This window comes from Nylanderia fulva, unplaced genomic scaffold (assembly GCF_048542155.1).
Source record: "Nylanderia fulva isolate GAGA-0341 unplaced genomic scaffold, ASM4854215v1 Scaffold160, whole genome shotgun sequence".
Taxonomy (NCBI): Eukaryota; Metazoa; Arthropoda; class Insecta; order Hymenoptera; family Formicidae; genus Nylanderia; species Nylanderia fulva.
In genome coordinates, this window is record NW_028189836.1 from 155,259 (window position 1) to 168,211 (window position 12,953).

Sequence of the window (12,953 nt, forward strand, 5' to 3'; positions counted from 1 at the left end):
TAAAATATGAAATAATCTCATATTTGAGATTTAATTTCAATACCCCCTTGAACCCCCCTACGGAAAATAAATAAATAAATGCAAGAGAAAAATATAGATCCGAAAATCGCTGAATCGGGAATCGAACCCGAGACCTTTCGCTTGCCGGGCGACTGCTCTTCCAGCTGAGCTATTCAGATCCTTTCGATTCTATACTTTTCTCTGTTATATATATTAATGTTGGTAAACAAACGCATTTTTAAGCCAGCGTGTATCAATATAAGAGTTTTAACAAGGCTCTGTAATATAAATATAAATTTAACGTATAAGACGGGCAACAAGAGCCAAATCGCGGATGACAATGCGTTATCCTAACGAAACTAAATAATTTTCCGTTAGAATTAAATACCGGTGCACAAGGCACCAAATTTTACTTGGACACGGCCAAGATTTTTAAAATATGAAATAATCTCATATTTGAGATTTAATTTCAATACCCCCTTTAACCCCCCTACGGAAAATAAATAAATGAATGCAAGAGAAAAATATAGATCCGAAAATCGCTGAATCGGGAATCGAACCCGAGACCTTTCGCTTGCCGGGCGACTGCTCTTCCAGCAGAGCTATTCAGATCCTTTCGATTCTATACTTTTCTCTGTTATATATATTAATGTTGGTAAACAAACGCATTTTTTAAGCCATTTTTAATTTTTAAATTTGGTGCCTTGTGCACCGGTATTTAATTCTAACGGAAAATTATTTAGTTTCGTTAGGATAACGCATTGTCATCCGCGATTTGGCTCTTGTTGCCCGTCTTATACGTTAAATTTATATTTATATTACAGAGCCTTGTTAAAACTCTTATATTGATACACGCTGGCTTAAAAATGCGTTTGTTTACCAACATTAATATATATAACAGAGAAAAGTATAGAATCGAAAGGATCTGAATAGCTCAGCTGGAAGAGCAGTCGCCCGGCAAGCGAAAGGTCTCGGGTTCGTTTCCCGATTCAGCGATTTTCGGATCTATATTTTTCTCTTGCATTTATTTATTTATTTTCCGTAGGGGGGTTAAAGGGGGTATTGAAATTAAATCTCAAATATGAGATTATTTCATATTTTAAAAATCTTGGCCGTGTCCAAGTAAAATTTGGTGCCTTGTGCACCGGTATTTAATTCTAACGGAAAATGATTTAGTTTCGTTAGGATAACGCATTGTCATCCGCGATTTGGCTCTTGTTGCCCGTCTTATACGTTAAATTTATATTTATATTACAGAGCCTTGTTAAAACTCTTATATTGATACACGCTGGCTTAAAAATGCGTTTGTTTACCAACATTAATATATATAACAGAGAAAAGTATAGAATCGAAAGGATCTGAATAGCTCAGCTGGAAGAGCAGTCGCCCGGCAAGCGAAAGGTCTCGGGTTCGATTCCCGATTCAGCGATTTTCGGATCTATATTTTTCTCTTGCATTTATTTATTTATTTTCCGTAGGGGGGTTAAAGGGGGTATTGAAATTAAATCTCAAATATGAGATTATTTCATATTTTAAAAATCTTGGCCGTGTCCAAGTAAAATTTGGTGCCTTGTGCACCGGTATTTAATTCTAACGGAAAATTATTTAGTTTCGTTAGGATAACGCATTGTTATCCGCGATTTGGCTCTTGTTGCCCGTCTTATACGTTAAATTTATATTTATATTACAGAGCCTTGTTAAAACTCTTATATTATTATATATTATTTATATAATATGTATTTTTAAAATATTTCTAATATTTATATAAGATAAATCTTATTTTAATATTGCACTATTAGTGCATTTGCAGGGTCGGATGAACGCCATATATGAGTTCATGTACATTTCCTTAAAATTGAATTATCCGATATGATTTCTAAGTGCTTTTGCCTAAGACAAGAAAAAAATCAATTCCGCTGTATAAAAATAGTAATTTATTTAAGTAGAATAAAAAAAGTACTTGCTTTCTATCATAGCGTGTTTTGGCATATTTAAGCCAGACGGAAACATGATTTAAAAATTATCTATCCGTTAATATTGGATAATGCTTTCGAGCAGCCTCTATAAAACGCAAGAAAAAATTAAAGTTTAATAAATTGATTTATATAATTATGTTTCAAGTTAGGTCAATGCAGAAAGTTTTACTTTTTATGATATCTATTAGCAGAAGTGAATTTATGGCAAAGTTTCCTTTCTGGCCTTTCCATAAACATTTTATAGCCAATTTATTGGAAAACATTTTTTCCAAGCTATGTTTTATTTGATCTTGGGGTGAGTCTCCTCCAAGTAAATAGAAAAATGTTTCTTGAAGCATATAATTATTACAATTATAACGACATACTACATTTTTCATACATGAATAATGTCGAAATATTACATATTTCAATATGCATACTTCAGAGATTAATATGTAATAGAAAATTGTAAATATCAGTATATATGTACAGTAAAATTAAGTTAAAATATTCATATACAATAAAAGTATTTTCGGCCGCACAATTCTCTGAGTATTGACATCATACAAGCTATTTACATTTTTTCAATCTTTTATAATTTACATGTCTAATTGAATATACAATGCAATTATATTTCAATTGTATAAATAAGTAAGTGGGGAATGTATGTTCAATTGTATAAATAAGTAAGTGGGGAATGTATGTATCACCTGTCAATGATTCGTTCCCATTCCTCCTAGGAAATAAAGACGATGCTATAGATAAACTATAAAAAAATCTATAGCGCCGTTTCTTTCTAGGGGGACGAATCATTGACGGATAGTGTATATACTATTACCAGTTGTTTTTTTCATCTTCATCATTCTTCAATGAAATGTCATACTGTAGCAATTTTCGATGCTTTTTAAATGGTTTTGCAGGGATAATTAAAACATTATTATATCTTGGACCTGCTGCTGCAAATATTACTGGTTCGTCGTTTTAATTGCTAAAAAAATTCATTTTGTTGTCTTAATAGCTTTTGAATCTCTATCGTGTTCTCTAAAATCTTAATTATATTCTGGCTATCTGTAAAATTACAATTAAATATTATTACATACTTTATTGTTATTATTGTTGCTGTTGTGGTGTGTAGTTGTTTAAGTAATAAAATAACAATAAATATTGATAAAAGTTGATAACTTGGTGGAAAATCTTCAAAGATTATGTTTTGTGCGAATAAGTTATTTCTTATCGGAATTCGAGATGCGTTTCCAGTAATATTTTGCGGACCTAAATCTGTAGAATTAAAATATTTTATGTTATAAAAATGTAACTTCGGAAAGGAAGTCTTGATATATTAAAATAGTATTTGTTACTTATCGTAGATATACTACGACCAATAAATACGTGTATGTGAATGTTAAATATATATATATATATATATATATATACGTTTAGGTACATACCCTCCGTTGGGTAGGTTTCAAGATCCACAGTGTTGTTTATATTATTGTTACGATTCACCTCTATATCATCCGTTTGATCTATCTGATTTTCTTTATTATTGTTATTGTTTGAGTCTAAATAAATACGAAATTAATAAGTACTCAAGGCAAAACATTAATATTTCTATTTATAAACATTAAAAAATACTAACCTATATCACCTATATTACCATTTATTTTTTTATTGACGGTTGGAAGAATGTTGTCACTATCTTTTGGCAAATTTCTTGTAGTCTGTAGAACTTTACTTGATCGTCTACGTTCGATTGCAGGATCTGAAAGATAAATATATTTAATAAAAAGACTCATCTAATCGTTGCAAAAATATTCACTTCTGTATTCACTTGTAAAAATAAATAGATACTATTTATGTATTACGTAAACATATTTTCAACTAACACTTAACAAAATTAGAATTACTTGATTACAAAAAATATAATATTTATATTATTTTTATTTTATAGGGGAGAATTTATATTATACATTTTTATTTCCTCTCGCATTTATTTTATTTTCTCTCGCATTTATTTCTTTAGGGGGAATAGGGGATACATGGAATTAAAAATCTCTTGTAGAGATTATTCTAATTTCATATCTTGGCCGTGTCCAAGTAAAATTTGGTGCCTTGTGCACAAGGTATTTAATTCTAACGAAAAAATTTAGTTTCGTTTAGGATAACGCACTGTCATCCGCGATTTGGCTCTTATTGCCTGTCTTATATATGTTAAATTTATATTTATACATTTTTACTTTCTTCTTTATATTTATATAGTAACATAATGCACTACCTTATTTCAGTTCTATTAATAATGCACTACTAATATGTACCAAATACGGTAGACAGCATCGGAGGTGATGTTATTCCATGACTTTGGGAATTATCGCTGAAGTCGCTCATGTAATCATTTAGGCTCTTCTTCTTTATTCTCCTTTTGTTTCAGCCAGTTTCTGGCACTGACGTATCTATATCAGTTTTTGTTTTTCTTTTTGCAAAATCTATGGCAGTCTGGTATTCATCTGCCAATCAAAATTATTCATATATATATATATATATATATATATATTGTTACGTCCTCGCGACGTCTCTTGCGCTGTCTCACAAAAAGATGTCACTCACACTCTCACTCGCGTCCGGAATGAATAAATTCTCGTAATGAGGAAAGGAGTTTTAACGAAACGACCCAATACAATAAAGCAAAGAAATACAATATATAATAGGCCAAAATGCCCATCGGTCTCGTAAGCGTCCACTTGGTGCGACAGCTAGACCAAATCTAATCATGGCGCCCCAAAACATTTGAACGCCGGTTGTCTATAAACAACCCTCCTAGGAGATGAAAAGGGATGAAGGTGCTCAGGGGATGTAAACCAGGGACGTAACACTGCCCCCCTTCTTCAAGATTGTCGTCCCGACAATCAGGAACAGGGGGCTATCCAATGCTGTCCAATAACTCTGCATTCCGATGCCGACCTCAGGACTCCGACGAATTTTCCTGTTCTACCCTGGGCTCCTGCCACAGGTTACCAAACAATCCGCCATTCTGGATCCCGTCGCACATCCACACAAGTTATCGTCGACTCCAGGGCACCGACGAGCCTTCCTGCTCTACCCTGGGCTGCTGCCACAGGTTACCAAGCGACTTCGTCATTCTGGTCCCAATCGACTGACAGTCCAACGTCGACTCCAGGGCTCTAACGAATCATCCTGCCCTACCCCGGGCTGCTGCCACAGGTTACCGGGTGATTCGCCAACTCAAACCCAATCGACCTTCGATGTTTTGTTTTCCACGTCCTGATTTTCCTGCGACCTCGTGAAGAATTTCAGACAAGGGGGGGGGTAACTTCCGTGGACCCATCGTCCCTTATGGACTCCCCAAGTCCCTGCCTCGGCATTTGCCCGAAGTCCCGCGGGAAAACCACGGATCAAAAACCGCGAGAGAGGCAGTCTTCGTAGAATGAACTGAAGACGAAAACCCTTCTTCCTGGAAAGCTCAGTTCGAAAATCGGCTTCTCCGCCATATCCAGAAAACTCCGTTTCTCCCCAAAGCAGAATCGCAAACACTCCTTCAATCGAAACCTCTCCCTCGAGTAAAATTTCTCTTCTTCGGAGATTCTGTAAAAGAAAAAGAAGATTACGCAATAATTAATTCACCCTACTTTTATCTGTTCAAATTTTTCTCTGAATTTTCCATAGAATAGACATTCTTCGGGCTCTAATCTATTCTAACAATCCTTATCCCTTTCCAGAAAAGGAGCTATCCTATCCGCATGCACAACCTTTTTCCTATGCCTAGGAGTCTTTTGGATACAATATACCACGTCGTTAAATCTTTTAATAACCGAATAAGGACCCTCCCAATTATTCTGCAATTTCTGGGCTTTCCCTTTACTTCTCTTGGGATTATATAGCCAGACTCTCTCTCCCTCCTCGAAAAGAATTGTTCTAACTTTCCTATCATATCTGGCTTTCATTTGCGAAGACTTTAACGCCATACGTTCCCTAACACAAGAACGAATTTCCTCTAATCTTTCTTTTAAATTATCCACAAAATTCTCTGGAGGCAATTTCTCTTCATCAATCTTAGGACTTTCTTGTAACAAGTCTACTGGCAGTCTAAGTTCTCGAGCAAAGTACAACTCGGCAGGAGTCACTCCTGTAGTCTCATGTTTCGACGATCTGTATGCCAAAAGAAACATAGGAATCCATTCATCCCAATCTTTCTGATTTTCGGAAATGTATTTCGCAAGTAATTGATGATTGTCTGATGTTGACGTTCTACCTGACCATCTGATTGAGGATGAAGAGCAGTAGTCCTTGTCTTATTGATCCCAAGAAGTCGCAATAATTCTCCAAATAACTGAGACTCGAAATTCTTTCCCTGATCTGTGTGAATCTCAATAGGCACTCCATGCCTTGAAACAAACTGACTCACAAATATTTCAGCCACAGTTTTGGCTCTAACATTCTTGATAGGGAAAGCTTCTACCCATTTTGTGAAACAATCCACCATTACAAGAAGATACTTATTCCCTGACTTAGTCAATGGAAGAGGACCAAGGATATCCATTTGCACCCTTTCTAATGGAGCTTCGACGTTATAAATTTGCAAAGGGGATTTTCCTTTTCCAGAAGGACCTTTCTTTGCTGTACATATCTTGCAGGTTCTGCACCACTTCTCTACGTCTTGTTTACAATTTGCCCAAAAGAATCTTTTTCGAATCTTCTCAAGAGTTTTGTTAACTCCGAAATGTCCTCCGAACGGAGAATCATGAGTTTCCTGTAAAATCTCTTTGATCCGATCTTGAGGAACTATCAATTGAAGGAAACTAGTTTAAAGATTTGGGGCTTCCCATTTCTTATAGAGAACTCCATTTTTTAAAACGAGAGAATCCCAATAAGACCAATAAATCTGAGCCGAAACATTCTTGGTAGGAACTTCCAAATGCAATGGTCTTTTTCCTGTTTCTTTCCCTCGTATAATAAATGAAATGTTTGGATCTTTTTGCTGAGCACGACGCCACTCTTCCAGATTTTCTCCCACAAGCATAATGCGAGCGACCATTTTCTCTCTTTCTTCTGCGTTTTTCGTCTCGACTTTAGCGCAGTATTCGCATCCGAAAGCTTCACATGATCGCCTGGATAATCCATCGGCATTCCCGTGAGATTGTCCTTTTCGATGAATAATTTCGAACTCAAATTCTTGAAGTCTTTCGAGCCATCGAGCTAATTGTCCTTCCAGATCTTTAAAAGACATCAACCATTTTAACGATACATGATCTGTACGAATTACAAATTTTCTACCTAAAAGATAGTGACGGAAAAATCTCAAGGAATCTATTATTGCTAACAATTCTCTCCTAGTCACACAATAATTCCTGCTCAGTCTTGCTAAGCGTTTTACTAAAATAAGCGATCACTTTCTCTTTTCCCATCTGTCTCTGGGATAACACTGCACCAATACCGATATTAGACGCGTCAGTATCTAAAATAAATTCATCTTCTCCCTTAGGAAAAGATAGTATCGGGGAAGACGATAACATCGATTTTAATTTCTCAAAAGCATTTTGACATTCTTTTTTCCAAACAAATTTAACTTGATTTTCTGTTAATACATAAAGGGGTTTTGCCAAAGAAGAAAATCCTTTCACAAATTTACGGTAATACGAACAAAAACCGAGAAAGCTTCGTAACTGTTTTCTAGTATGGGGAACCGGCCAATCTCTCACGGCTATAATCTTTTCGGGATCCGTAGTAATGCCTTCTTCTGAAATAATATGTCCCAAATATTTCGTATTTCTTTGAAAGAAAATACATTTTTTTGGATTCATTTTTAAATTAGCTTCTCTCAATCGCGAAAATACTAAATTCAAATTCTCTAACATTTCATCAAAAGTTTTACCGAAAATTATTATATCATCTAAATATACTAAACATTTTTTTGATAAAAAGGCCATGTAAGACTTTTTCCATTCAATCGTTCGAAAGTCGCGGGAGCATTACATAAACCAAACGGCATTACTGTAAATTGCCACAGACCCCTGCCGATTGAGAAAGCCGTCTTTTCTTTGTCCTCGGAACGGACTTTTAGTTGCCAATAACCGCTCTTTAAATCTAATGTAGGAAAACCAAGAGTTACCTGAGAGTTGATCTAAAATATCGTCAATCCTGGGAAGAGGATATGAATCTTTTACCGTCACATTATTCAATTTTCGATAATCGATGCAAAATCTTATACTGCCGTCTTTCTTTTTCACCATAACGGCCGGAGAGATCCATGGACTTCGCGATTCCTCTATAACTCCTTGTTCTTTCATGTCCTCAATAATTTTATCTACTTCCTTCCTTAAATGAATGGGAATTCGACGAGGTGCCTGCTTAATGGGGAGAGAGTCTTTTATGTTAATAACATGTTCTACAACACTACAGTTGCCAGCCACAATGTTTTCAGAAAATACATCAGAGAAATCATTTAAAAAGTTTGCAAAAATTTCTTTCTCTGTTTCTTTCAAATTCAAAGAATTATTTTCAAAAAGATTTTTTAAAATAGTTGGAACTTTACAAGAGTTTTCAATTCTAGAACAATTAAAAGTTTTATTTTCTTTTGACCCTAATTCATTAAATTCTTATCAAAAATATTTTGTAAATTAATCTTTTTAAGAAAGTCTGTTCCCAAAATACAATTATCATTTATGGCGGCGACAAACATAGGAATAAAAACACAATATCTTCCAATCTCTACTCTAACTTCTACTAGAAAATTAATTAAAACTTTTTCTCCTGTAGGATATTTCAAATTACAATCTTTAATTCGAATCTTTTCTACATCCTTATTGAACATTTTTTTATTTACAAGTGAAACATCAGAGCCCGTGTCTATTTTCAAAGAACATTTTTTATCCGTTAATCTTTCCGAGATAACAAAAATCATTTTCTCTAATTCTACCAACACTAAAATCTACAAATCGATTCGATATCGGGGCTTTTTCGGAAAAAGTCGAGCTCACCCCGCACAGCTCAACTAAACCGCGTTTCCCTTCTCCTCAGGACACTCAAATCGAAAATGTCCCGTTTTACCACACGTCTAACATTCTTTGCCCTTTGAGGAAAAATTGTTTCTTCGCCATCCCCCTCTTGAAGGATTTCTATTTTCATGATCAGATTTTCGCGCGCTGTTTTCATGGTTCTTATTATCGTTCCCGTATTTTTTATCAAAATCCTTTCGCGCGTCGTTCCTCTCCACCTTATGGAAATTCGCGCTGTTAAATTTTCCGAAATTTTCCTTCTTTCTTTCAAAATTTTCCCCTTGAATAGTTTTTATAATCTTTGCCCTCTCAACGGCCAAATTTAAAGAGGTTATCCCCTCTAATTGAAGGGTCCTCCTCAAGAAACCGTCATAGAGAGCAGAGATAAATTGCGCACACGCGATTTTATCCCTCACCGCGTAAGGACATTCGGGATATGCGAGTCGCGACAATCTTTCTAATTCGGCACCAAAAGAAGCGAGATTCTCCCCGAATTTTTGTTTCCGATTCGTGAATAAAGAATAATAGTTTTGAGTAAGATTTCCCTCCCCAAAAAGTAATTCTAATTTTGATTTTAATTCAGTAAAACTGAGGTTATCTAAATTTTCTATATTTTCTAACACAGTTCGCGCTTTTCCCCTTAAATTCGCGGCTAAAGCAACGGTCTTCGCGGATTCGTCCCAATTATTCGCGCGCGCGACCAAAAGAAATTGGGAGAGGAACTCCCGCAGCGGAACTTTCCCGTCAAATGTATCGGGTTTTACTTTAAAACCGATTCTCGCGCGAAGATCACTACTAATATCTCCGCAAGCTCTATTATCGGAGATACAAGCGATATTATTGGGAGGACTTAGCTCGTTTTCATTCCGCGAGGCGATTCTCTGCTCTAGCCGGCGCAGCTCCTCGTCGCGTTGTCGCAGTAAAGCTTCGAATTGCGTGCGCTCCTGCTCTCGTTGTTCTCGCAGCTCTCTGATTTCCCGGAGCGCAGTTTGCAGCACATTTTTCCTCCGAAAGAGTCTCCGTATTCGATGGTGTTCGCAGCGGAGCTTGTGAACGAGTTAGTCTGGGCGAATGTTGGGTGGTCATTTTCCTAATTATTTTTCGTAGCTCGTTGTTCGTTCGATCCCGGACGAGCCTCCAAAATGTTACGTCCTCTGCGACGTCTCTTGCGCTGTCTCACAAAAAGATGTCACTCACACTCTCACTCGCGTCCGGAATGAATAAATTCTCGTAATGAGGAAAGGAGTTTTAATAAAACGACCCAATACAATAAAACAAAGAAATACAATATATAATAGGCCAAAATGCCCATCGGTCTCGTAAGCGTCCGCTCGGTGCGACAGCTAGACCAAATCTAATCATGGCGCCCCAAAACATTTGAACGCCGGTTGTCTATAAACAACCCTCCTAGGAGATGAAAAGGGATGAAGGTGCTCAAGGGATGTAAACCAGGGACGTAACAATATATATATATATATTAATGCTGTGTTCAAAATTGTATAAATTCGTTACATATATTTATTAGTGTTTTGAAATAAAAATAGTAATATTAATTACAATAAAAATTACCAGTTTGCAAAAAGTCTTATATTCCAAGTTTTCCAAGAACTTAATGGGGTTGTCCGTTTCTTGATTGCTCTGCGGATTTTCTCAGGCCATTTGCATGTAATTTCGTTGTTTAAAATTGTTACCCATGTTGTCAGAACGACTTCTACTGCAGTCGATTCTTTGGAAGTCTCTGCAAATTCAAATACAGACCAAAAAAACTGAAATAACACAAATTTTATTTGTAATAAAAATAAATAAAAATATCAGAATAAGTAAATGCAAAATGTGAAAGTACCTTCTTGTTGTACCATATAATTATATTATAATTCAATTTTATATTAAAATTTAAATTCAAAATATAATTTATTTACTGGTTTTATATTGATGTATTATATATTAATTAAAATTAAATAGCACAGATCCTTTGTGCTGTGACGTGACGCCTTTGGAGCGCCGTCACAAGGACGGAAAGCCTGACCGGGTAGGACGCGACGATCTGGAGCGCCCCTCGTATCGGGGAGGGTGCGATAAGTATTTTGTAAGACCTTCTTTGCGAAGCTAGGAGTTACACGCAGCATCGGTCTGTCGATGCGCGTGCCGTAAGGTTATTAAAAAGCGCGACAACGACGGTCCGAGAGGACGGCTGGAAGCTATTTTGTGCGGCAAAAGGAAACAAGACAGGATGTGCCAGGATACCGCAGCAGCATGGAGAGAGAGAGAGAGATAGAGCGAGAGTGAGAGAGCACGGGACCCCCGCACAGATAAGTATCAAGTGGCCGAAATTTAATTAAATATCTCTCGCGCAATAGTAATGCAATTGACATAGTATAGAATACCGAGAAAACTCAGGACAGTATCGACCACATTGTATATCCTGGAGAGGGACAAACGGATGGCCCGGCCAGCCTACCGCCTATCCCGCAAGAGGAATGCCAGCCTGAGATATCGGAGAAAGCATCCTCTCGTTCAGCGTTTAAAATTCTCGGCGAGAAGTTACACCGGTTAGAGGAGAATCCGGGAGACCCTAGGACCCTCGCCATCGACCCTATCATCGATGGAATGCGCGGGAGATCGGCGCGGCGCTCGAGGTACCAAGGAGCGCGAGGCCCGGTTTTTCACTGTTCGGCAAGCTATACACACTTAGAGGGTGCCTCTAGATTCCGGCCTATATCTCGCAAGGGCATCGGACTTCATCGCCACTTATTGTAAGCCGCCTCTCGGGTAGCCGTACGTGAGTGTTGGTTGGTGTCGTGGGTAGTGAAAAAGTAGAGTAATTACCGTGAGTACCGTATTGTCTCGTTACCGTGTCGTTTTGTGCTAGAGAGAGCGGTTTCTTTCTCTAAGTATCGTTACCGCGGGGCCAGCCGACTTCGAGTTTCGCGAGTCGAGCCCTCTCCGAGAAGTGCTCCCGACAGTCAATCTTTCCGAGACCGAAAATCTTCCATTCTTGTTCGTCGGTATATTTCGAGTACCGTTCTATGTCACGGTCACCGTGCGTAAGATCTTCTTTGTTAAGTATTCTGTGATTAGATTTACGGAATTTGCGTGCAGCCGTTCTCCGCGAGTGTGATAATTATTTCGATTTTCGACTCGGCGAGAGTCACGAAATTGCTGTCGCCTTATCATTTACCGTTTTTTTTTGCATCGCGCCGTGTCTTGACTCGTGTTTATGTGACCTCTGTGCATACCGCGTACCCGAGATACCGAGTTTGAATGACCGAACCGTTTACCGAATATTCCTGTATATTTAATTGTATAATACTGTTGCGAGATTGATAGAAGCTGTTAATTACCGTCATAGTTAATGAAAATTCGATTAGTCGATCCTGGCGATCGATACCGTCGTACCGAAATTTTCATCTCTGTTCATTATAGTTATCCGTATCTCTAGCCTAAATGTTAACTTCCCTCATATAATTATATTGTAAATTTATATATATTCCATGTACAATTGTTAATCTTAAGTGTCTGAAATATATCTGTCTATTCATGTCAACCTGTGTAAGTCTCTCTGAATACCTCTCTCTCAGCCATAGAATAAGAACAATTTAGACCTGCGACTCGCTGCCGAATTTCGAAGGAATACCTAAGGTCCCGTTTTTATCGCTACCGCGGCGCATGTAAATGCGCCTAGCGCCCAACTTTATTGTGAATCACCAAAAGTACCAAAATAAGAGCAGTTACGTTCTTATGTTACCGATTTTCGACGCTAACGATCAGAATATTTAAATTGAACGCTTCTCTCTCCGAATTTAGCGTTTTGGAGCAGGAAAAGACGCAGTGCAATTATTAATTACTTATTAAATATTATTATTAATTACTATTATTAAATATTACTACTATTAAATATTTGTTATTATTGTGTATGAATTAATGGCATAATTATCAACTTATTTTTGTGCGGAAATTTTATACATTTTGCTTGAATTTTGCTAATATT